This window comes from Entelurus aequoreus, linkage group LG10 (genome assembly GCF_033978785.1).
Source record: "Entelurus aequoreus isolate RoL-2023_Sb linkage group LG10, RoL_Eaeq_v1.1, whole genome shotgun sequence".
NCBI classification, from domain to species: domain Eukaryota; kingdom Metazoa; phylum Chordata; class Actinopteri; order Syngnathiformes; family Syngnathidae; genus Entelurus; species Entelurus aequoreus.
In genome coordinates, this window is record NC_084740.1 from 75,935,057 (window position 1) to 75,959,549 (window position 24,493).

Sequence of the window (24,493 nt, forward strand, 5' to 3'; positions counted from 1 at the left end):
AAACATATATAAGTCGCACTGGAGTATAAGTCGCTCCGGAGTATAAGTCGCACCGGCCGAAAATGCATAATAAAGAAGGAAAAAAACATATAAGTCGCACTGGAGTATAAGTCGCACCGGCCGAAAATGCATAATAAAGAAGGAAAAAACATATAAGTCGCACTGGAGTATAAGTCGCTCCGGAGTATAAGTCGCAACGGCCGAAAATGCATAATAAAGAATTAAAAAAATATATATAAGTCGCTCCGGAGTATAAGTCGCACCGGCCGAAAATGCATAATAAAGAAGGAAAAAAAACATATAAGTCGCACTGGAGTATAAGTCGCACCGGCCGAAAATGCATAATAAAGAAGGGAAAAAACATATAAGCCGCACTGGAGTATAAGTCGCTCCGGAGTATAAGTCGCAACGGCCGAAAATGCATAATAAAGAATGAAAAAAACATATATAAGTCGCTCCGGAGTATAAGTCGCACCGGCCGAAAATGCATAATAAAGAAGGAAAAAAACATATAAGTCGCACCGGAGTATAAGTCGCTCCGGAGTATAAGTCGCACCGGCCGAAAAAGCATAATAAAGAAGGAAAAAAACATATAAGTCGCACTGGAGTATAAGTCGCTCCGGAGTATAAGTCGCACCGGCCGAAAAAGCATAATAAAGAAGAAAAAAAACATATATAAGTCGCACTGGAGTATAAGTCGCTCCAGAGTATAAGTCGCACCGGCCGAAAATGCATAATAAAGAAGGAAAAAAACATATAAGTCGCACTGGAGTATAAGTCGCTCCGGAGTATAAGTCGCACCGGCCGAAAATGCATAATAAAGAAGGGAAAAAACATATAAGTCGCACTGGAGCATAAGTCGCTCCGGAGTATAAGTCGCAACGGCCGAAAATGCATAATAAAGAAGGGAAAAAACATATAAGTCGCACTGGAGTATAAGTCGCTCCGGAGTATAAGTCGCAACGGCCGAAAATGCATAATAAAGAATGAAAAAAACATATATAAGTCGCTCCGGAATATAAGTCGCACCGGCCGAAAAAGCATAATAAAGAAGGAAAAAAACATATAAGTCGCACTGGAGTATAAGTCGCTCCAGAGTATAAGTCGCACCGGCCGAAAATGCATAATAAAGAAGGAAAAAAACATATAAGTCGCACTGGAGTATAAGTCGCTCCGGAGTATAAGTCGCTCTGGAGTATAAGTCGCACCGGCCGAAAATGCATAATAAAGAAGGAACAAAACATATATAAGTCGCACTGGAGTATAAGTCGCATTTTTGGGGAAATGTATTTGATAAAAGCCAACAGCAAGAATAGACATTTGAAAGGCAATTTAAAATAAATAAAGAATAGTGAACAACAGGCTGAATAAGTGTACGTTATATGAGGCATAAATAACCAACTGAGAAGGTGCCTGGTATGTTAACGTAACATATTATGGTAAGAGTCATTCAAATAACTATAACATATAGAACATGCTATACGTTTACCAAACAATCTGTCACTCCTAATCGCTAAATCCCATGAAATCTTATACGTCTAGTCTCTTACGTGAATGAGATCAATAATATTATTTGTTATTTTACGCTAATGTGTTCATCATTTCACACATAAGTCGCTCCTGAGTATAAGTCGCACCCCCGGCCAAACTATGAAAAAAACTGCGACTTATAGTCCGAAAAATACGGTAGCTAGAATTCACTGAAAGTCAAGTATTTATTTTATTTATATATGTACACTACCGTTCAAAAGTTTGGGGTCACCCAAACAATTTTGTGGAATAGCCTTCATTTCTAAGAACAAGAATAGACGGTCGAGTTTCAGATGAAAGTTCTCTTTTTCTGGCCATTTTGAGCGTTTAATTGACCCCACAAATGTGATGCTCCACAAACTCAATCTGCTCAAAGGAAGGTCAGTTTTGTAGCTTCTGTAACGAGCTAAAGTGTTTTCAGATGTGTGAACATGATTGCACAAGGGTTTTCTAATCATCAATTAGCCTTCAGAGCCAATGAGCAAACACATTGTACCATTAGAACACTGGAGTGATAGTTGCTGGAAATGGGCCTCTATACACCTATGTAGATATTGCACCAAAAAGCAGACATTTGCAGCTAGAATAGTCATTTACCACATTAGCAATGTATAGAGTGTATTTCTTTCAAGTTAAGACTAGTTTAAAGTTATCTTCATTGAAAAGTACAGTGCTTTTCCTTCAAAAATAAGGACATTTCAATGTGACCCCAAACTTTTGAACGGTAGTGTATAAATAAACATTGATTGATTGATTGATATCTAGAATAAAACAGTTTAGTTTTCCAAACTGGACTTTCAATCAAAGCAGGAGGTAATACTTAAAAGGAAGATCTCCATTGAGACAGAGAGACTTTCTAAAACTGAAGAAAGATAAGGAAGACTTCTATAGCGATGCTTTTCTTCAAAAGGAGCTGGCATGGACTCATTTATACCTAAAGGTAAGACAATAATAACGTTTTTCATGATAAGGTAAGTGCCGGAGTGAGAAGAGGTTTTAAAATAATTAGCGCATGCTTGGCCACCCCGCAGGCTTTTGGTAAGCGCCGGAGTGACAGGAGGTTTTAAATTAATTAGCGGCCCTGCGGCTATTCAAGGTAATACGGCATCAAGTTATTTGAGTTAGTAACAGTCAGATATCAGATACGTTTACGATTGTTTGGGGATTTTGACGTTAAAACGCTAAGTTTACTTTTACAACTTTATGACTTTTCTCCTTCATAATCGTACTTAGTTGGCATCCATTAGCATTAGAGGGCGCAGGTGTGGACGATCCACCCGCACCAAAGTGCATTACATAACATTTCATTTGCGTGGCACGCTCTAAAAATAAAGCTTAATTGCTCATTTCCAGCTCTTCATGTGGCGCTCACGACGTGGCTGCTATTGTTCGCAGGTCAGCAGGTCTCGCTGGAAGACAGAGAGGGAGACGTGAGTGACAAGGCCAAAAAGCTCTCTATTAAGTGCGTGTGTTGACCTCGCGGCACGCGTGTGTTTGATCCCTCCTTCTTTTGCTGGCATCAAAACATCTCATTAGCTGCTCTTGTCTCCACTGCTGGTCCACCCAGTCAGCGTTTATAGCGCCACCACACTGACACATGTGTCGCGCTCTTTCTGACAAGCTGCCAGACAAACGTCCGGACATACTCTACTTTTTTTCATTTCAGTACAATTCATTAGGCTTTTTTTAACGACGCTTTCGTAGTTTTAACATTCATGTTTAGGGGTGTTAGATGTCAAATTAACAGGAACGTTTTCATACAAAAGCCAAACCCAGTGAAGTTGTCACGTTGTGTAAATGGTCAATAAAAACAGAATACAATGATTAGCTAATCCTTTTCAACTTATATTCAAATAAATAGACTGCAAAGACAAGATATTTAATATTGGAGCTGGAAAACTTTGTTATTTTTGGCAAATATTAGCTCATTTGGGATTTGATGCCTGCAACATGCTTCAAAAAAGCTGGCACAAGTGGCAAAAAAGACTGAGATAAGTGGAGGAATGCTCATCAAACACTTATTTGGAACATCCCACAGGTGAACAGGCAAATTGGGAACAGGTGGGTGCCATGATTGGGTATAAAAGTAGATTCCACAAACAAGGATGGGGCGAGGGTCACCACTTTGTCAACAAATGCCTGAGCAAGTTGTTGAACAGTTTAAGAAAAACCTTTCTCAACCAGCTATTGCAAGGAATTTAGGGATTTCACCATCTACGCTCCGTAATATCATCAAAAGGTTCAGCGAATCTGGGGGAAATCACCGCATGTAAGCAATGATATTATGGACCTTCAATCCCTAAGGCGATACTGCATCAAAAAGCGACATCAGTGTGTAAAGGATATCACCACATGGGCTCAGGAACACTTCAGAAAACCACTGTCAGTAACTACAGTTTGTCGCTACATCTGTAAGTGCAAGTTAAAACTCTACTATGCAAAGCCAAAGCCATTTATCAACAACACCCAGAAACGACGTCCGCTTCGCTGGGCCAGAGCTCATCTAAGATGGACTGATACAAAGTGGAAAAGTGTCTGACAAGTCCATATTTCAAATTGTTTTTGGAAACTGTGGACGTCGTGTCCTCCGGACCAAAGAGGAAAAGAACCATCCGGATTGTTCTAGGCGCAAAGTGTAAAAACCAGCATGTGTGATGGTATGGGGGTGTATTAGTGCCCAAGACATGGGTAACTTACACATCTGTGAAGGCGCCATTAATGCTGAAAGGTACATACAGGTTTTGGAGCAACATATGTTGCCATCCAAGCAACGTTACCATGGACGCCCCTGCTTATTTCAGCAAGACAACGCCAAGCCACGTGTTACATCAACGTGGCTTCATAGTAAAAGAGTGCGGGTACTAGACTGGCCTGCCTGTAGTCCAGACCTGTCTCCCATTGAAAATGTGTGGCACCTAAAATAGCAGAAGGGAGACCCCCGGACTGTTGAACAACTTAAGCTGTACATCAAGCAAGAATGGGAAAGAATTCCACTTCAAAAATGTGTCTCCTCAGTTCCCAAACCTTTACCGAGTGTTGTTAAAAGGAAAGGCCATGTAACACAGTGGTGAACATGCCCTTTCCCAACTACTTTGGCACGTGTTGTTGGTCAAAATGCCCCTGTTCACTATTTTATTGAAGGACAAACTTGCAACAAGAAACATATGTTTAATGTACCCTAACATTTTTGCTAAAATAAAGACAGTAATGCAATTTTTTGTGGTCCCCTTTATTTAGAAAAGTACCGAAAAGTAATTTTGGTACCGGTACCAAAATATTGGTATCGGGACAACTAGGGATGTCTGATAATATCAGACTGCCGATATTATTGGCCGATAAATGCTTTAAAATGTAATATCGGAAATTATCGGTTTCAAAAAGTAAAATGTATGACTTTTTAAAAGGCCGCTGTGTACACGGCCGTAGGGAGAAGTACAGAGCGCCAATAAACCTTAAAGGCACTGCCTTTGCGTGCCGGCCCAGTCACATAATATCTACGGCTTTTCACACACACAAGTGAATGCAAGGCATACTTGGTCAACAGCCATACAGGTCACACTGAGGGTGACCGTATCAACAACTTTAACACTGTTACAAATATGCGCCACACTGTGAACCCACACCAAACAAGAATGACAAACACATTTCGGGAGAACATCCGCACCGTAACACAACATAAACACAACAGAACAAATACCCAGAACCCCTTGCAGCACTAACTCTTCCGGGCACTTTTTTCCATAACTTGAGTTGATTTATTTTGGAAAACCTTGTTACAATGTTTAATGCATCCAGCGGGGCATCACAACAAAATTAGGCATAATAATGTGTTCATTCCACGGCTGTATATATCGATATCGGTTGATATCGGTATCGATAATTACGAGTTGGACAATATCGGGATAACTGTAATAAAGCCATTATCGGACATCTCTAGGGACAACACTAATACAGAATGTAACATTATATGGTTTTACTTTCACGTTAAAAATGTGCTACTTGACCAGACCTGGGCAAATTAAGGCCCGGGGGCCACATGAGGCCCGTTAAGATTTTCAATCTGGCCCGTCGGACATTCCCAAATAATTTTTTTAGATGTTTAAGATGTAAAGTGTAGCTGCCATTATGATGTGCAGTCATGTTTTCTAATGACCGTAAGTCTTCAACTATACTAAGTATTTCAATTAGAGAAGAAGTTGGCGGCTGCTTACTGTAGTTGCGAGACCTAAACTTTATGAAAATGAAGTTTAGGTTTGTTGTGGCTCAATATTGGTCCATATATAAGGCGCACCGGATTATAAGGCGCACTGTCAGCTTTTGACAAAATTGGCGGTTTTTAGGTGCGCCTTATACAGGGCCGGCCCGTGGCATAGGCCGTATAGGCAAATGCTAAGGGCGCCGTCCATCAGGGGGCGCCACGCCAGTGCCACGAATGTTGGAGGAAATAAAAATTAAAAAAAATTGGTACTATTATTTCTAAATACATAAAATAATCCCACATTAATTAAAATGCAAAGTAAAGCCTATTTAATAGAAATATTATTTGTTACAACATTACGCCCCCCCTCCCCCGGCACGGTGCGCCCCCTCCCTTCCCAAATCATGACTCTTTTTGGACGTCACCACACAAAAAAAATCAACACAAGATATCAAAACGGCCAAAACTGTCAGGTGCCCAGGGAAGAAAAAAGAGAAAAGAGGAGGAGAAACGAGAAAAAGACAGAGGTAGCAGGGAGGTAACGTTAGCCACATGAAATGATTTGTCTGTTACAGAATGTGATAGTAACCTCACCTGGCTTTTTAGCATTAAGCTAATATTACATGATTCTGCAATTGCTAATCAATAAATAGCTAGTTCTGTTTTAACGTCGGGTTAATATTGTGGAGGGGGCTAAATTGTTATGGAAAATAATAATGTAACGTTAGGTAATTACAGTACTCCCTGGTGTACAGTCATTTGTAAGTCATTCTAGTTAATGCAATATTAAAAAGCACAAATAGAGAACTCTGTGCCTTATTTATATTGTATTTTTAATTTATTTTATGCAACTTGTTGACACGTTTTTTTTTGTGTTCATGTATGTAAAAAATATTGTATTTCATATATTCATTATTTATTTTTTTGTATTCATTTATTTATCCATATATTTTTTTTAATCTTGTTAAATATTCTGATTGTTAATTTGCTTTCTTTAAGTAAAAAAAAATGTCAAAGACAAAGCTATTGGGTTTCTTGTGAGTATATACACTTCACTGCCGATGTGGGGGGGCGCCACCTAAAATCTTGCCTAGTGCGCCAGATTGGCCTTATAGTGCGGAAAATACGGTAACCAGGTAAAGACTCATTGAGACCAGAGATGTCCGATATATCGGCCTGCCGATATTATCGGCCGATAAATGCTTTAAAATGTAATATCGGAAATTATCGGTATCGTTTTTTTTATTATCGGTATCGTTTTTATTTTATTTTTTTAAAATTAAATCAACATAAAAAACAGAAGATACACTTACAATTAGTGCACCAACCCAAAAAACCTCCCTCCCCCCATTTCTTTGTGTTATCAATATTCTGGTTCCTACATTATATATCAATATATATCAATACAGTCTGCAAGGGATACAGTCCGTAAGCACACATGATTGTGCGTGCTGCTGGTCCACTAATAGTACTAACCTTTAACACTTAATTTTACTCATTTTCATTCATTACTAGTTTCTATGTAACTGTTTTTATATTGTTTTACTTTCTTTTTTATTCAAGAAAATGTTTTTAATTTAGTTATCTTATTTTATTATTATTTTTAAAAAGTACCTTATCTTCACCATACTTGGTTGTCCAAATTAGGCGTAATAATGTGTTAATTCCACGACTGTATATATCGGTTGATATCGGTATCGGTAATTAAAGAGTTGGACAATATCGGAATATCGGATATCGGCAAAAAGCCATTATCGGACATCCCTAACGAAATATATATGAAATACTCGAGTTGGTGAATTCTAGCTGTAAATAACCACGTCCCCAACCACGCCCCCCGCCACCAAGCCCCCCCCCCCCTCCCGATATTGGAGGTCTCAAGGTTGGCAAGTATGTTCTATGTAACTGTTTTTATACTTTCTTTTTTATTCAACAAAATGTTTTTAAATTATTTATCTTATTTTATTTTCTTTTCTTTTAAAAAGTACCTAATCTTCACCATACCTGGTTGTCCAAATTAGGCATAATAATGTGTTAATTCCACGAATGTATATATCGGTATCGGTTGATATCGGTATCGGTAATTAAGAGTTGGACAATATCGGAATATCGGATGTTGGTAAAAAGCCATTATTGGACATCCCTAATTTCAATGGTTGGAATTAGGGATGTCCGATAATGGCTTTTTGCCGATATCTGATATGCCGATATTGTCCAACTCTTTAATTACCGATACCGATATCAACCGATACCGATATCAACCGATATATGCAGTCGTGGAATTAACACATTATTTTGCCTAATTTGGACAACCAGGTATGGTGAAGATAAGGTACTTTAAAAAAAAAAATGAATCAAATAAAATAAGATAAATAAATTAAAAACATTTTCTTGAATAAAAAAGAAAGTAAAACAATATAAAAACAGTTACATAGAAACTAGTAATTAATGAAAATTTGTAAAATTAAGTGTTAAAGGTTAGTACTATTAGTGGAGCAGCAGCACGCACAATCATGTGTGCTTACGGACTGTATCCCTTGCAGACAGTATTGATATATATTGATATATAATGTAGGAAGCAGAATATTAATAACAGAAAGAAACAACCCTTTTGTGTGAATGAGTGTAAATGGGGGAGGGAGGTTTTTTGGGTTGGTGCACTAATTGTAAGTGTATCTTGTGTTTTTTATGTGGATTTAATTAAAAAAAAAATTAAAAAAAAAAAACAACCCGATACTGATAATAAAAAAACCGATACCGATAATTTACGATATTACATTTTAACGCATTTATCGGCCGACAATATCGGCAGACCGATATTATCGGACATCTCTAGTAGGAATCTGTGCTTTTGCATGATATACTAGTTATTATGGTCATCTAATTAGTTACTATGGTCATCTAATTAGTTACTATGGTCATCTAATTAGTTACTATGGTCATCTACGTCACAGCAGCTCAGACGAGGCACCAAGCAGTGTGGGCGGGAAGCGTTTCCACAGACGCGGAAGGAGATTTTCACAACAAAGTTCTAAAGCTTAGTGATACATCAGATGTATCAGATTGTAGGTGGGTTTATTTTGTACCCTTCGCGTTCATATTTCACTGTTTGTTGCGTTTTTGTTACGTTTCACTTGATTGTAAAATATGTGGATGGAAAGGGGGTGTGGCGTTCATATTTGGTCAATATTCAGTGTTTTATCCTTCATAGAAAAATGTAAAAATTCCATTACGTTTTTTTGAAGGCGGTCTGTCATAACGTTTTTAAGCATTCAATCAGACATTATTGTGAGGTTTTGTATTAGTGTTCCTAAAAGTAGATATACCGGCCCCTAGACACATTTTTTCCTCTAAATGTGGCCCCCGAGTCAAAATAATTGCACTTGACTGACATACAGTACAACACGTGCGATCCGCCAGTTGCTACGGTCGGAAGTTTGATTTTGTTCAAGTGCTGAAAAGTAGAGCAGCCCTTCGCCGCTCCAGATGGGTCGCCAGATGCGGCGCTGCCAGACGTTTTGACAGGCACGCACGCCCCACCTGCACGCCCCACCTGCACGCGCCATCCTCACCTAAGTCCCAGCCAGCCCTGAACGCATCCGCGTGGACGCACGACGGCGACGGTGGCGGTTTGGTAATCCCGTCAAACGCCACCCGGGCGCTGCTCGGGCGAGGATTCCCTTCCCCTTCCCGTTCCTCGCCTGCTTGACGCAGACAGGAAGCGACGGAAATGGCGAGCGCTTGATTCTAATAACAGATTGGGGGGGTCTGAGCCTTTGCATAACCTGCTCATTAACGTGTGTCCTCCCGGCCAAGAACTCAAGTGGGCCCGTTCAGGATCCAAACACCCAAAAAGCTGTTATTTCAATTGCCCCGCGCCACGTCAGGCTGTCAACGACGCTCCTGCAGGAGGCGCTATGCTAAATGATGCTCCTGCAGCAGGCGCTATGCTAATCAACCCGCCTTTTTTTTTTGTTGCTCTTTTTGGGGACGGAGCGACCAGCGAGCAGGAGACAAATTAGAAGCCGGGGTGTTTAGCCGGTGGAGGTGGAGGTGAGACAGCCGCCGGCGTTTATGGAAATGGAAAACAGCTGAGGGAGCGGCAGCGCTGCAGCGGTGGAAGTTACCTCAAAGAACTGCTCACCCCCAAATCCGCCAACCTCCTCCAACCTCCGAGGACAAAGCTACGGACAATGGGAGACCGGGCTTTCTCCCAGTCTGTGGAACGCTCTCCCTGACCACCTGAGGGCACCACAGACTGTGGATGCTTTTAAAAAAGGCTTAAAAACCCTTCTTTTTAAAAAAGCCTTTTTCTTTTTTTTTTTAGATATATGCATACTAGTTTTAGCTATTTGGCAGTTCTAGATTTTATTTGTATTTATTTTTTATTATCTTTTTTTTTTTTTTTTTTTAATACACTGTAGCACTTTAAAGGCCTACTGAAATGATTTTTTAAAATTTAAACGGGGATAGCAGATCCATTCTATGTGTCATACTTGATCATTTCGCGATATTGCCATATTTTTGCTGAAAGGATTTAGTATAGAACAGGGGTCACCAACGCGGTGCCCGCGGGCACCAGGTAGCCCGCAAGGACCAGATGAGTCGCCCGCTGGCCTGTTCTAAAAATAGCTCAAATAGCAGCACTTAGCAGTGAGCTGCCTCTATTTTTTTAAATTGTATTTATTTACTAGCAAGCTGGTCTCGCTTTGCCTGACATTTTTAATTCTAAGAGAGACAAAACTCAAATAGAATTTGAAAATCCAAGAAAATATTTTAAAGACTTGGTCTTCACTTGTTTAAATAAATTCATACATTTTTTTTACTTTGCTTCTTATAACTTTCAGAAAGACAATTTTAAACAAAAAATACAACCTTAAAAATGATTTTAGGATTTTTAAACACATATACCTTTTTACCTTTTAAATTCCTTCCTCTTCTTTCCTGACAATTTAAATCAATGTTCAAGTAATTTTTTTATTTATTATAAAGAATAATAAATCAATTTTAATTTAATTCTTCATTTTAGCTTCTGTTTTTTCGACGAAGAATATTTGTGAAATATTTCTTCAAACTTATTATGATTAAAATTAAAAAAAAAAATTCTGGCAAATCTAGAAAATCTGTAGAATCAAATTTAAATCTTATTTCAAAGTCTTTTGAATTTCTTTTAAAATGTTTGTTCTGGAAAATCTAGAAGAAATAATGATTTGTCTTTGTTAGAAATATAGCTTGGTCCAATTTGTTATATATTCTAACAAAGTGCAGATTGGATTTTAACCTATTTAAAACATGTCATCAAAATTCTAAAATTAATCTTAATCAGGAAAAATTACTAATGATATTCCATAAATTATTTTTTTAATTTTTTCAAAAAGATTCAAATTAGCTAGTTTTTGTCTTCTTTTTTTCGGTTGAATTTTGAATTTTAAAGAGTCGAAATTGAAGATAAACTATGTTTCAAAATTGAATTGTCATTTTTTTCGTGTTTTCTCCTCTTTTAAACCGTTCAATTAAGTGTAAATATCATTAATTATGAATAATAACATAGAGTTAAAGGTAAATTGAGCAAATTGGCTATCCATCCATCCATCCATTCATTTTCTACCGCTTATTCCCTTCGGGGTTGCGGGGGGCGCTGGAGCCTATCTCAGCTACAATCGGGCGGAAGGCGGGGTACACCCTGGACAAGTCGCCACCTCATCGCAGAGCCAACACAGATAGACAGACAACATTCACACTCACATTCACACACTAGGGACCATTTAGTGTTGGCTATTTCTGGCAATTTATTTAAGTGTGTATCAAACTGGTAGCCCTTGGCATTAATCAGTACCCAAGAAGTAGCTCTTGGTTTCAAAAAGGTTGGTGACCCCTGATATAAAACATCGACGATAAAGTTCGCAACTTTTGGTCTCTGATAAAAAAAAGCCTTGCCTGTACCGGAAGTAGCGTGACGTAGTCAGTTGTTCACTTCCTCATATTTTCCTATTGTTTTCAACGCAGCTAGAGCGATTCGGACCGAGAAAGCGACGATTACCCCATTAATTTGAGCCAGGATGAAAGATTCGTGGATGAGGAACGTTAGAGTGACGGACTAGAATGCAGTGAAAGACGTATCTTTTATTTAAACGGGGATAGCAGATCCATTCTATGTGTCATACTTGATCATTTGGCGATATTGCCATATTTTTGCTGAAAGGATTTAGTAGAGAACAACGACGATAAAGTTCGCAACTTTTGGTCTCTGATAAAAAAAAAGCCTTGCCTGTACCGGAAGTAGCGTGACGTAGTCAATTGTTCACTTCCTCATATTTTCCTATTGTTTTCAACGCAGCTAGAGCGATTCGGACCGAGAAAGCGACGATTACCCCATTAATTTGAGCGAGGATGAAAGATTCGTGGATGAGGAACGTTAGAGTGACGGACTAGAATGCAGTGAAAGACATATCTTTTATTTAAACGGGGATAGCAGATCCATTCTATGTGTCATACTTGATCATTTTGCGATATTGCCATATTTTTACTGAAAGGATTTAGTATAGAACAACGACGATAAAGTTTGCAACTTTTGGTCTCTGACAAAAAAAATCCTTGCCCCTACCGGAAGTAGCGTGACGTAGTCAGTTTTTCACTTCCTCATATTTTCCTATTGTTTTCAACGCAGGTAGAGCGATTCGGACCGAGAAAGCGACGATTACCCCATTAATTTGAGCCAGGATGAAAGATTCGTGGATGAGGAACGTTAGAGTGACGGACTAGAATGCAGTGAAAGACGTATCTTTTATTTAAACGGGGATAGCAGATCCATTCTATGTGTCATACTTGATCATTTGGCGATATTGCCATATTTTTGCTGAAAGGATTAGAACAACGACGATAAAGTTCACAACTTTTGGTCTCTGATGAAAAAAAAAGCCTTGCCCCTACCGGAAGTAGCGTGACGTAGTCAATTGTTCACTCCCTCATATTTTCCTATTGTTTTCAACGCAGCTAGAGCGATTCGGACCGAGAAAGCGACGATTACCCCATTAATTTGAGCCAGGATGAAAGATTCGTGGATGAGGAACGTTAGAGTGACAGACTAGAATGCGGTGAAAGACATATCTTTTATTTAAACGGGGATAGCAGATCCATTCTATGTGTCATACTTGATCATTTGGCGATATTGCCATATTTTTGCTGAAAGGATTTAGTAGAGAACAACGACGATAAAGTTCGCAACTTTTGGTCTCTGATGAAAAAAAGCCTTGCCCCTACCGGAAGTAGCGTGACGTAGTCAGTTGTTCACTTCCTCATATTTTCCTATTGTTTTCAACGCAGCTAGAGCGATTCGGACCGAGAAAGCGACGATTACCCCATTAATTTGAGCCAGGATGAAAGATTTGTGGATGAGGAACGTTAGAGTGACGGACTAGAATGCAGTGAAAGACATATCTTTTATTTAAACGGGGATAGCAGATCCATTCTATGTGTCATACTTGATCATTTCGCGATATTGCCATATTTTTGCTGAAAGGATTTAGTTTAGAACAACGACGATAAAGTTCGCAACTTTTGGTCTCTGATAAAAAAAAACCTTTCCCCATACCGGAAGTAGCGTGACGTAGTCAGTTGTTCACTTCCTCATATTTTCCTATTGTTTTCAACGCAGCTAGAGCGATTCGGACCGAGAAAGCGACGATTACCCCATTAATTTGAGCGAGAATGAAAGATTCGTGGATGAGGAACGTTAGAGTGACGGACTAGAATGCAGTGAAAGACATATCTTTTATTTAAACGGGGATAGCAGATCCATCCTATGTGTCATACTTGATCATTTCGCGATATTGCCATATTTTTGCTGAAAGGATTTAGTTTAGAACGACGACGATAAAGTTCGCAACTTTTGGTCTCTGATAAAAAAAAAAGCCTTGCCCCTACCGGAAGTAGCGTGACGTAGTCAATTGTTCACTCCCTCATATTTTCCTATTGTTTTCAACGCAGCTAGAGCGATTCGGACCGAGAAAGCGACGATTACCCCATTAATTTGAGCCAGGATGAAAGATTCGTGGATGAGGAACGTTAGAGTGACAGACTAGAATGCGGTGAAAGACATATCTTTTATTTAAACGGGGATAGCAGATCCATTCTATGTGTCATACTTGATCATTTGGCGATATTGCCATATTTTTGCTGAAAGGATTTAGTAGAGAACAACGACGATAAAGTTCGCAACTTTTGGTCTCTGATGAAAAAAAGCCTTGCCCCTACCGGAAGTAGCGTGACGTAGTCAGTTGTTCACTTCCTCATATTTTCCTATTGTTTTCAACGCAGCTAGAGCGATTCGGACCGAGAAAGCGACGATTACCCCATTAATTTGAGCCAGGATGAAAGATTTGTGGATGAGGAACGTTAGAGTGACGGACTAGAATGCAGTGAAAGACATATCTTTTATTTAAACGGGGATAGCAGATCCATTCTATGTGTCATACTTGATCATTTCGCGATATTGCCATATTTTTGCTGAAAGGATTTAGTTTAGAACAACGACGATAAAGTTCGCAACTTTTGGTCTCTGATAAAAAAAAACCTTTCCCCATACCGGAAGTAGCGTGACGTAGTCAGTTGTTCACTTCCTCATATTTTCCTATTGTTTTCAACGCAGCTAGAGCGATTCGGACCGAGAAAGCGACGATTACCCCATTAATTTGAGCGAGAATGAAAGATTCGTGGATGAGGAACGTTAGAGTGACGGACTAGAATGCAGTGAAAGACATATCTTTTATTTAAACGGGGATAGCAGATCCATCCTATGTGTCATACTTGATCATTTCGCGATATTGCCATATTTTTGCTGAAAGGATTTAGTTTAGAACGACGACGATAAAGTTCGCAACTTTTGGTCTCTGATAAAAAAAAAAGCCTTGCCTGTATTGGAAGTAGCGTGACGTAGTCAATTGTTCACTCCCTCATATTTTCCTATTGTTTTCAACGCAGCTAGAGCGATTCGGACCAAGAAAGCGACGATTACCCCATTAATTTGAGCCAGGATGAAAGATTCGTGGATGAGGAACGTTAGAGTGACGGACTTGAATGCAGTGAAAGACATATCTTTTTTCGCTCTGACCGTAACTTAGGTACAAGCTGGCTCATTGGATTCCACACTCTCTCCTTTTTCTATTGTGGATCACGGATTTGTATTTTAAACCACCTCGGATACTATATCCTCTTGAAAATGAGAGTCGAGAAGGCGAAATGGACATTCACAGCGACTATTATCTCCACGACAATACATCGGCGAAGCTCTTTAGCTACTGAGCTAACGTGATAGCATCTGGCTCAAATGCAGATAGAAACAAAAGAAATAAACCCCTGACTGGAAGGATAGACAGAAGCTCAACAATACTATTAAACCATGGACATGTAACTACACGGTTAATAATTCTCAGCCTGGCGAAGCTAAACAATGCTGTTGCTAACGACGCCGAAGCTAACTTAGCAACGGGACCTCACAGAGCTATGATAAAAACATTAGCGCTCCACCTACGCCAGCCAGCCCTCATCTGCTCATCAACACCCGTGCTCACCTGCGTTCCAGCGATCGACGGCGCGACGAAGGACTTCACCCGATCACAGATGCGGTTGGCGGCTAGCATCGGTTGGTGGCTAGCGCTTCTGCTATCCAAGTAAGTCCTTGTGTTGTGTTGCTGCAGCCAGCCGCTAATACACCGATCCCACCTACAACTTTCTTCTTTGCAGTCTCCATTGTTCATTAAACAAATTGCAAAAGATTCACCAACACAGATGTCCAGAATACTGTGGAGTTATGAAATGAAAACAGAGCTTTTTTGTATTGGATTCAATGGGGTACCAATACTTCCGTTTATTTAGTGACGTCACGCGCATACGTCATCATACATAGACCTTTTCAACCGGAAGTTTAGCGGGAAATTTAAAATGTCACTTTATAAGTTAACGTATTGGCATGTGTTGCAATGTTAAGATTTCATCATTGATATATAAACTATCAGACTGCGTGGTCGCTAGTAGTGGCTTTCAGTAGGCTTTTAAAAGTTGTTTACTCAATGTAAAGTGCTTTTTACAAATGACATCTATTATTGTTGTTATTATTATTTTGTCAGAAGAGGAGCGGAAAGTGGACCGTTGTGTTGTCGCCGCGTTTGTCCGTCATTAGATTTGTCAGCGCCGCCCTACAGGCGACTCTTCCGGCTCCTGATTAGGAGATGAGAGGCGTTCATGATGGACTCTCGCAAACATCCATTAGCGTGACGCCGGCAGCCGCGTCGTTAGCCACGCCGAATGTGTCGCTCCTCAATTCCAGCCTCATTTCATCGCCGCCGCACAGCCTTTTTTTTTTTTTTTTGGTGGGGGGGGTGGGGGTGGGGGGGTACTTGAAATACTTTTCCTGTCATTTGGCAGCCGACACAATCGCTCGCACCCGCCGCCGGCTTGTTTACTCGTGTCGGCGCGGATTTGACTGAAGACGTGTTAGTACTGGCGCCTTTGCTCGCCGCATGGCCCGACAACAAGGTTATTGTTAGTACCAAGTCGCAGTTTGACCCCCCGCCCCCTCAAAAAAAAGGTGTGGCGAAGATGATTCACGTTTACGTTGGTGAACCTGACAACCTCAAGAGCAAAAAAGTTTTTTTTAAATATTTTCCTTTTTTTTTTCCACTTAATTTTTATGCATTTTAACTGTTTTGTATAGAGATGATTTTCTGTTAGGAAGAAGAAAACATTGTGTGCTCCCCCCCCCCCCCCCACTCTCCGCCGCGACTAGAAATAGTATCATGTTGTCTATAAAAGTGTTATAAGTGCACCTCTGCATAACATTGGATCCTTATTAACATTTAAGAAAACAGAAAATAAATACAAATAGATAAACTTATAACAAATAAAAACTTTTAAAACATTTTTTTAGTCTGTAACAGAAAATATTAGAACTGAATCAATTTGCCTGCAATTAAAAAAATAAATTAAACCCTTTTTATACTATACTATACTCTCCTGGACATATGTATCGACATTTTTATGTTTTTCTTTTTGTCCATTTTTAACTGTTTTTTTTTTAATAGAGTATGTTCAGTACTTTTTGTGATTTTTATTATTTTTACTCTTTTACCTTTTTGTTTGCTCTATTTTTGTGCATTTAAACTGTGTTTTATATAGAGAATGTTCTGTATTTATTGTGATTTTGATTATTTTTAATCTTTTACCTTTCAGTTTTTTTCCGCACTATTTTTATTCATTTTAACTGTGTTTTGTATATAGAATGTTCTGTACTTTTTGTGATTTTTATTATTATATATCTTTTACCTTTGTTTTTTTGTACTATTTTCTATCAATTTTTAACTGTGTTTTATACAGAGAATGTTCTGTACTTATTGTGATTTTTATTATTTTTAATCTTTTACTTTTTTTCCCCCACACAATTTTTATGCATTTTAACTGTTTTGTATAGAGATTATTTTCTGTGAGGCCCCCATAGGAAGAAGAAAACAATGTGTACCCCCCTCCCCCCACTCTCCGCCACGACTAGAAATAGTATAATGTTGTCTATAAAAGTGTTATAAGTGCACCTCTGCATAACATTGGATCCTTATTAACATTTAAGAAAACAGAAGATAAATACAAATAGATAAACTTATAACAAATAAAAACTTTTCCAACATTTTTTTAGTCTGTAACAGAAAATACTAGAACTGAATCAATTTGCCTGCAGTTAAAAAAATAAATAAAACCCTCTTTATACTATACTATACTCTCCTGGACATATGTATCGACATTTTTATGTTTTTCTTTTTGTTCATTTTTAACTGTTTTTTTTTTTTATAGAGTATGTTCAGTACTTTTTTTGATTTTTATTATTTTTACTCTTTCACCATTTTGTTTGCTCTATTTTTGTGCATTTAAACTGTGTTTTATGTAGAGAATGTTCTGTATTTATTGTGATTTTGATTATTTTTAATCTTTTACCTTTCATTTTTTTCCGCACTATTTTTATTCATTTTAACTGTGTTTTATATATAGAATGTTCTCTACTTTTTGTGATTATTATTATTATATATCTTTTACCTTTGTCTTTTTGTGCTATTTTTTAAATACATTTTTAACTGTGTTTTATATAGAGACTGTTCAGTACTTATTGTGATTTTTATTATTTTTCATCTTTTACCTTTCTGGGGTTTTTTTGCACTATTTTTATGCATTTTAACTGTTTCATATACAGAATATTCTGTACTTTTTGTGATTTGTATTATATATATTTTACCTTTCTGTTTTTTTGTACTATTTTTATCAATTTTTAACTGTTTTATATAGAGAATGTTCTGTACTTATTGGGATATTTATTATTTTTAATCTTTTACTTTTTTTCCCGCACTATTTTTATGCATTTTAACTGTGTTTTATATAGAGAATGTTCTGTACTTATTGGGATTGTTATTGTTTTTAATCTTTTACCTATCTGAGGGTTTTTTCGCACTATTTTTATGCATTTTAACTGTGTTTTATATACAGAATGTTCTGTACTTTTTGTGATTTTCATTATTTTATATCTTTTACCTTTCTGTTTTTTCGCACTATTTTTATGCATTTTAACTGTGTTTTATATAATGAATATTCTGTACTTATTGTGATTTTTATTATTTTTAATCTTTTACTTTTTTTTCGCACTATTTTTATGCATTTTAACTGTGTTTTATATACAGAATGTTCTGTACTTATTGTGATTTTTAATCTTTTACCTTTCTGGGTTTTTTTTCGCACTATTTTTATGCATTTTAACTGTATTTTATATACAGAATGTTCTGTACTTTTTGTGATTTTCATTATTTTATATCTTTTACCTTTCTGTTTTTTCGCACTATTTTTATGCCTTTTAACTGTGTTTTATATAGAGAATGTTCTGTACTTATTGGGATTTTTATTATTTTTAACCTTTTACCTTTCTGGGGGTTTTTTTGCACAATTTTTATGCATTTTAATTGTGTTTTATATAGAGAATATTCTATACTTATTGTGATTTTTATTATTTTTAATCTTTTACTTTTTGGGGGTTTTTTTGCACTATTTTTATGCATTTTAACTGTGTTTTGTATAGAGAATGTTCTGTACTTACTGTGATTTTGATTATTATTATTTTTTTATATTTTACCTTTCTGTTTCAATCTGTACAGCACTTTGGGAAGTGGTCTGTTTTAAAATTGTGCTATATAAATAAATCCACCTTGACCTTGACCCATACATTCTTTTTTGACCGACTTGAACCACTGAATAATTAAAAATAAATGTAAATAAACTGAATAAATAATAAGTACATTCTAATTGATCAGTAACATTAACTCAAGAGCACAATATATTAAAAACTTTAACCTACAAAACAAAAATTTATAAAACAATTTGTGCAGATGTTTAAAATCAAAATATTATAACCCCCAATTCCAACCCTTGATGCTGAGAAGAAATGCAATATTACAAGAATATTGAAAGAATAAAAATGGTAAAGAAATCGTGAAAAATGGTTGTATTAAGACAAGAATAAAGTTACACATTTTTAAACTTTTTTAGAAAAAAGTCACAACGTTAAGAGGAAAAAAGTGGAACATATTATATGAATACGGTCATGATTTGGAGAATAAAGTTGAAACATGGATGGATGGATCACGAGGAAACAGTCACAGTTATAGAGAGAAAAGTCGTAATATTCCGACAAAAGTCATAACGAATAAATTGTGGACAATAAAGTTAGAAAACATGAAGAAAGTAAATATTTAGCATTTGGTGACTGACAGCCTGGAGTGAAAGATTGTAATGCAAGACAACTTTTCCATGAGTTCTATCACTTCATGGCATTCAGACGTCGGCGTTCAGCCTTCCACTTGAAATACTTCCCTGTCATTGCGTCTCTTTTTTTTATTTTTATTTTCCTTTAGCATCCATCACAATCGCTTGCACCTGCGAGCGTTGAGTTGTTTACTCCTGTCAGCGGGTGAATAAAAGCCGAGGTAAACGGAGGTAATGGAGGACGTTGAGATCACTTTGAGCTTTTTTAAACTCATTCCTGATCCATTAGTCTTCCCCGCTAACCGCCGGGCTGTTTGCGCGCGACCGCCATAAACGAGCGCGACAGCCCGCTTAGCCGCTTTTAAACGTGGGCATGAAGCCGCGTTATTCCCCCCCCACTCCCCACGGCAGGAAGTGCGCGCCTGCTCCAGTCCAATAAATGATCAACACAGAAAAAAAAGCGTGTTGGACTCGGTAGGAGTGATGATGAGTGGATCGCTGCAGACGCCTTCTCATAGATTTAACACTTCACCGGGTAAAACTGCCCCCACCTGAGAATTACCACCTCATTTAGCAACGATAGTTCGGGGTCTTGTGCAATAATTTTCCAGCAGAAGCCTTTAAAGGCCTACTGAAATGATTTTTTATTTATTTAAACGGGGACAGCAGATCCATTCTATGTGTCATACGTGATCATTTCGCGATATTGCCATATTTTTGCGGAAAGGATTTAGTAGAGAACATCAACGATAAAGTTCGCAACTTTTGCTCGCTTGCCTGTACCGGAAGTAGCGTGACGTCACAGGTTGAAGGGCTCCTCACATTTCCCCATTGTTTACACCAGCAGCGAGAGCGATTCGGACCGAGAAAGCGACGATTACCCCATTAATTTGAGCCAGGATGAAAGATTCGTGGATGAGGAACGTGAGAGTGAAGGACTAGAGTGCAGTGCAGGACGCATCTTTTTTCGCTCGGACCGTAACTTAGGTACAAGCTGGCTCATTGGATTCCACACTTTCTCCTTTTTCTATTGTGGATCACGGATTTGTATTTTAAACCACCTCGGATACTATATCCTCTTGAAAATGAGAGTCGGGAACGCCAAATGGACATTCACAGTGACTTTTATCTCCACGACAATACATCGGCGAAGCACTTTAGCTACGGAGCTAACGTGATAGCATCGGGCTTAACTGCAGATAGAAACAAAAGAAATAAGCCCCTGACTGGAAGGATAGACAGAAGATCAACAATACTATTAAACCATGGACATGTAACTACTGTTCAAAAGTTTGGGGTCACATTGAAATGTCCTTATTTTTGAAGGAAAAGCACTGTACTTTTCAATGAAGATAACTTTAAACTAGTCTTAACTTGAAAGAAATACACTCTATACATTGCTAATGTGGTAAATGACTATTCTAGCTGCAAATGTCTGGTTTTTGGTGCAATATCTACATAGGTGTATAGAGGCCCATTTCCAGCAACTATCACTCCAGTGTTCTAATGGTACAATGTGTTTGCTCATTGGCTCAGAAGGCTAATTGATGATTAGAAAACCCTTGTGCAATCATGTTCACACATCTGAAAACACTTTAGCTCGTTACAGAAGCTACAAAACTGACCTTCCTTTGAGCAGATTGAGTTTCTGGAGCATCACATTTGTGGGGTCAATTAAACGCTCAAAATGGCCAGAAGAAGAGAACTTTTATCTGAAACTCAACAGTCTATTCTTGTTCTTAGAAATGAAGGATATTCCACAAAATTGTTTGGGTGACCCCAAACTTTTGAACGGTAGTGTAAATACACGGTTAATGCTTTCCAGCCTAACAATGCTGTTGCTAACGACGCCATTATAGCTAACTTAACTACGCTACATTTAAAAACATTAGCTATCCACCTATGCCAGCCAGCCCTCATCTGCTCATCAACACCCGTGCTCACCTGCGTTCCAGCGATCGACGGCGCGACGAAGGACTTCACCCGATCATCGATGCGGTCGGCAGCTAGCGTGGGATAGCGCGTCTGCTATCCAAGTAAGTCCTCCTGGTTGTGTTGCTGCAGCCAGCCGCTAATACACCGATCCCACCTACAACTTTCTTCTTTGCAGCCTCCATTGTTCATTAAACAAATTGCAGAAGATTCACCAACACAGATGTCCAGAATACTGTGGAATTTTGCGTTGAAAACAGAGCTTTTTGTATTGGATTCAATGTGTCCGAATACTTCCGTTTCAACCATTGACGTCACGCGCATACGTCATCATACATAGACGTTTTCAACCGGAAGTTTAGCGGGAAATTTAAAATGTCACTTTATAAGTTAACCCGGCCGTATTGGCATGTGTTGCAATGTTAAGATTTCATCATTGATATATAAACTATCAGACTGCGTAGTAGTGGCTTTCAGTAGGCCTTTAAAGTTGCACAGGAAGCACTTTGAAGGCAGCTTGAGGTTGCTCGGGGAACCTGGCGAAGGTCGCACGGTACTTTGCTTCCACAAACACAGCATTGTCGTTAGAAGTAGGAGTGCAGTACATCCCTGTCCTCAATGCCGCATTCATGTTTTCACTGCGCAGTACCAGCTCGGATCCACTGCGGTAAACGGCCAAAAAAAACCCACGCAGCACTGAATGCACCAATTAGAACGAGGCAGACTAACAACAACAATGGAAGAGAGCAAAGGCATTCGGAGCATTTTATCCAACAGGAGACTGAGGGCAGCGTGGAAGGGGAGCACTGGAGCCAAGTGGAGGAGGCGGTGTCCAGAATCAATGCACAGCAACAGCTGCCGTACTCAAATCTGATCAGAGAGGAGACTGCGGGCTGCAAAGGGAAACGTACATTTACATGTCCTCCATTTGTATCCAACAGGAGACTGTGGGCAGCGACAAAACTGGGAAATGCATCAAAGTGGATATTGTTTAGTACAACACTCCAACAGCTAACTTTGGCATGTATCCTCAAATCTGATCCGAGAGGAGACTGTGGGCTGCAAATGAAAAACGGGGTTGTTGCAGCAAAGTGGAGTCTGTGCTGTCTGGAGCTCGGACACAGCAACAAAAAGTACATTTACATGTCCTCCATTTGTATCCAACAGGAGACTGTGGGCAGCGACAAAACTGGGAAATGCATCAAAGTGGATATAATGGAGTATAACACTATAACAGCTATCTTTGGCATGTATCCTCAAATCTGATCCGAGAGGAGATTGTGGGCGGCAAGAAAACATGATTGCTGCAGCAACATTGAGACGATGCTGTCATGAGCTGCCGTAAAATGGAGATGGTGGAGTATAATACTGTAGTGTCCAGATCGAAGACACATAACAGGATACACTGACAATATATGTGTCATTAAATGTTATCCGAGGGGAGACTGAGGGCAGCGAGTAAACAGAGGCATTGCTATGAAGTGGGGACTGAAGTATAACATTGCAGGATCCCGAATCGATGCAGAACCACAGCATGCGTCTTCAAATTTGATCCGAGAGGAGACTGCGGGCTGCAAAAGAAAACAAGGTTTGCTGAAGCAAAGTGGAGACTGTGCTGTCCAGAGCTAAGACACAGCAACGAGACACACTAACATTTGGATCCAAGTGGAGACTGTGGACAACGGGAAACTAGAAGCAACGCAGCAAAGTGTAGTATGACACTCTGACAGCTAACTTTGACATGTATTCTCAAATTTGATTCAAGATGAGACTGGGGGCGGCCAGAAAAAGGCTGTGTAGCCGCAAAGATTAGATTCGATTAGATTCAAATTTATTGTCATTGCACAGTACAGCGGAAAGAAGTGGAGATTGTGGAGTTTAATACTGTAGTGTCCAGACCTGAGACACAAAAACAGGATAAGCTGACATTAGAATGTGTCCTTAAATGTTATCCGAGAGGACACTAAGGGCAACGGAAACTGGAATATTGTGGAGTATAAAACACTCCAACAGCTAACTTTGGTATTTATTTCCAAATTTGATCCGAGAGGAGACTTTGGGTGGGAAGAAAACGGCAGTGCTGCCGCAAGGTAAAGACTGGAGTTTAATACTGCAGTGTTCGGATCTGAAGCACAAAAACAGGATAAGTTGACAGTAGACAAGGTTATCCAAGAAGAGAATCTGGGCAATAAGAACATTTTAATGAGCTGCACTTCAGTGGCGACTGTGAAGTATATTACTGGGTGAGAACGTCCAGATGTAAGGCACAGAAACAGGACATTAGAATGTGTCCTCAAATGTTATCCGAGAGGAGACTGAGGGCGGCAAGTAGACTGGGAGCACTGTAGCAAAGTGGATATAACGTAGTATAACTCTGCAGCCGTCCTGAGCGAAGGCACAGCAACAACTAACGTCCTCAAAAATGGATCCAAGAAGAGACTGAGGGCGGCAGGAAAACAGGAGGGTAACACAAAGTATGTTCACATTCAAAGGTGAAACAAGGAACATTTAAAGGACAGCTTTGGAGAATATGGGCACTGCAACAACTAACGTCCCCAAAAATTGATCCGAGAAGAGACTGAGGGCGGCAAGTAGACTGGGAGCACTGTAGCAAAGTGAATATAGCGTAGTATAACTCTGCAGTTGTCCTGAGCGAAGGCACAGCAACAACTAAGGTCCTCAAAAATTGATCCAAGAGGAGACTGAGGGCGGCAAGTAGACTGGGAGCACTGTAGCAAAGTGGATATAGCGTAGTACAGGGGTCGGCAACCTTTACCACTCAAAGAGCCATTTTGGCAAGTTTCACAAATTAAAGAAAGTAATGGGAGCCACAAAAAAAAAAATTAAATTTAAAATGAAAAACACCGCATACAAAGCTTAAACGCTTTGTGCTATATTAACCAGGGGTCTCCGACACACGCACCGGCACGCACTTTAATGTGGAGTTTTGAATGAATTGCGCTTGATAGCGTCATACTTGCCAACCCTCTCATTTTTCCCGGGAGACTCCCGAATATCAGAGCGTGATGACACTGCATTTGGCGC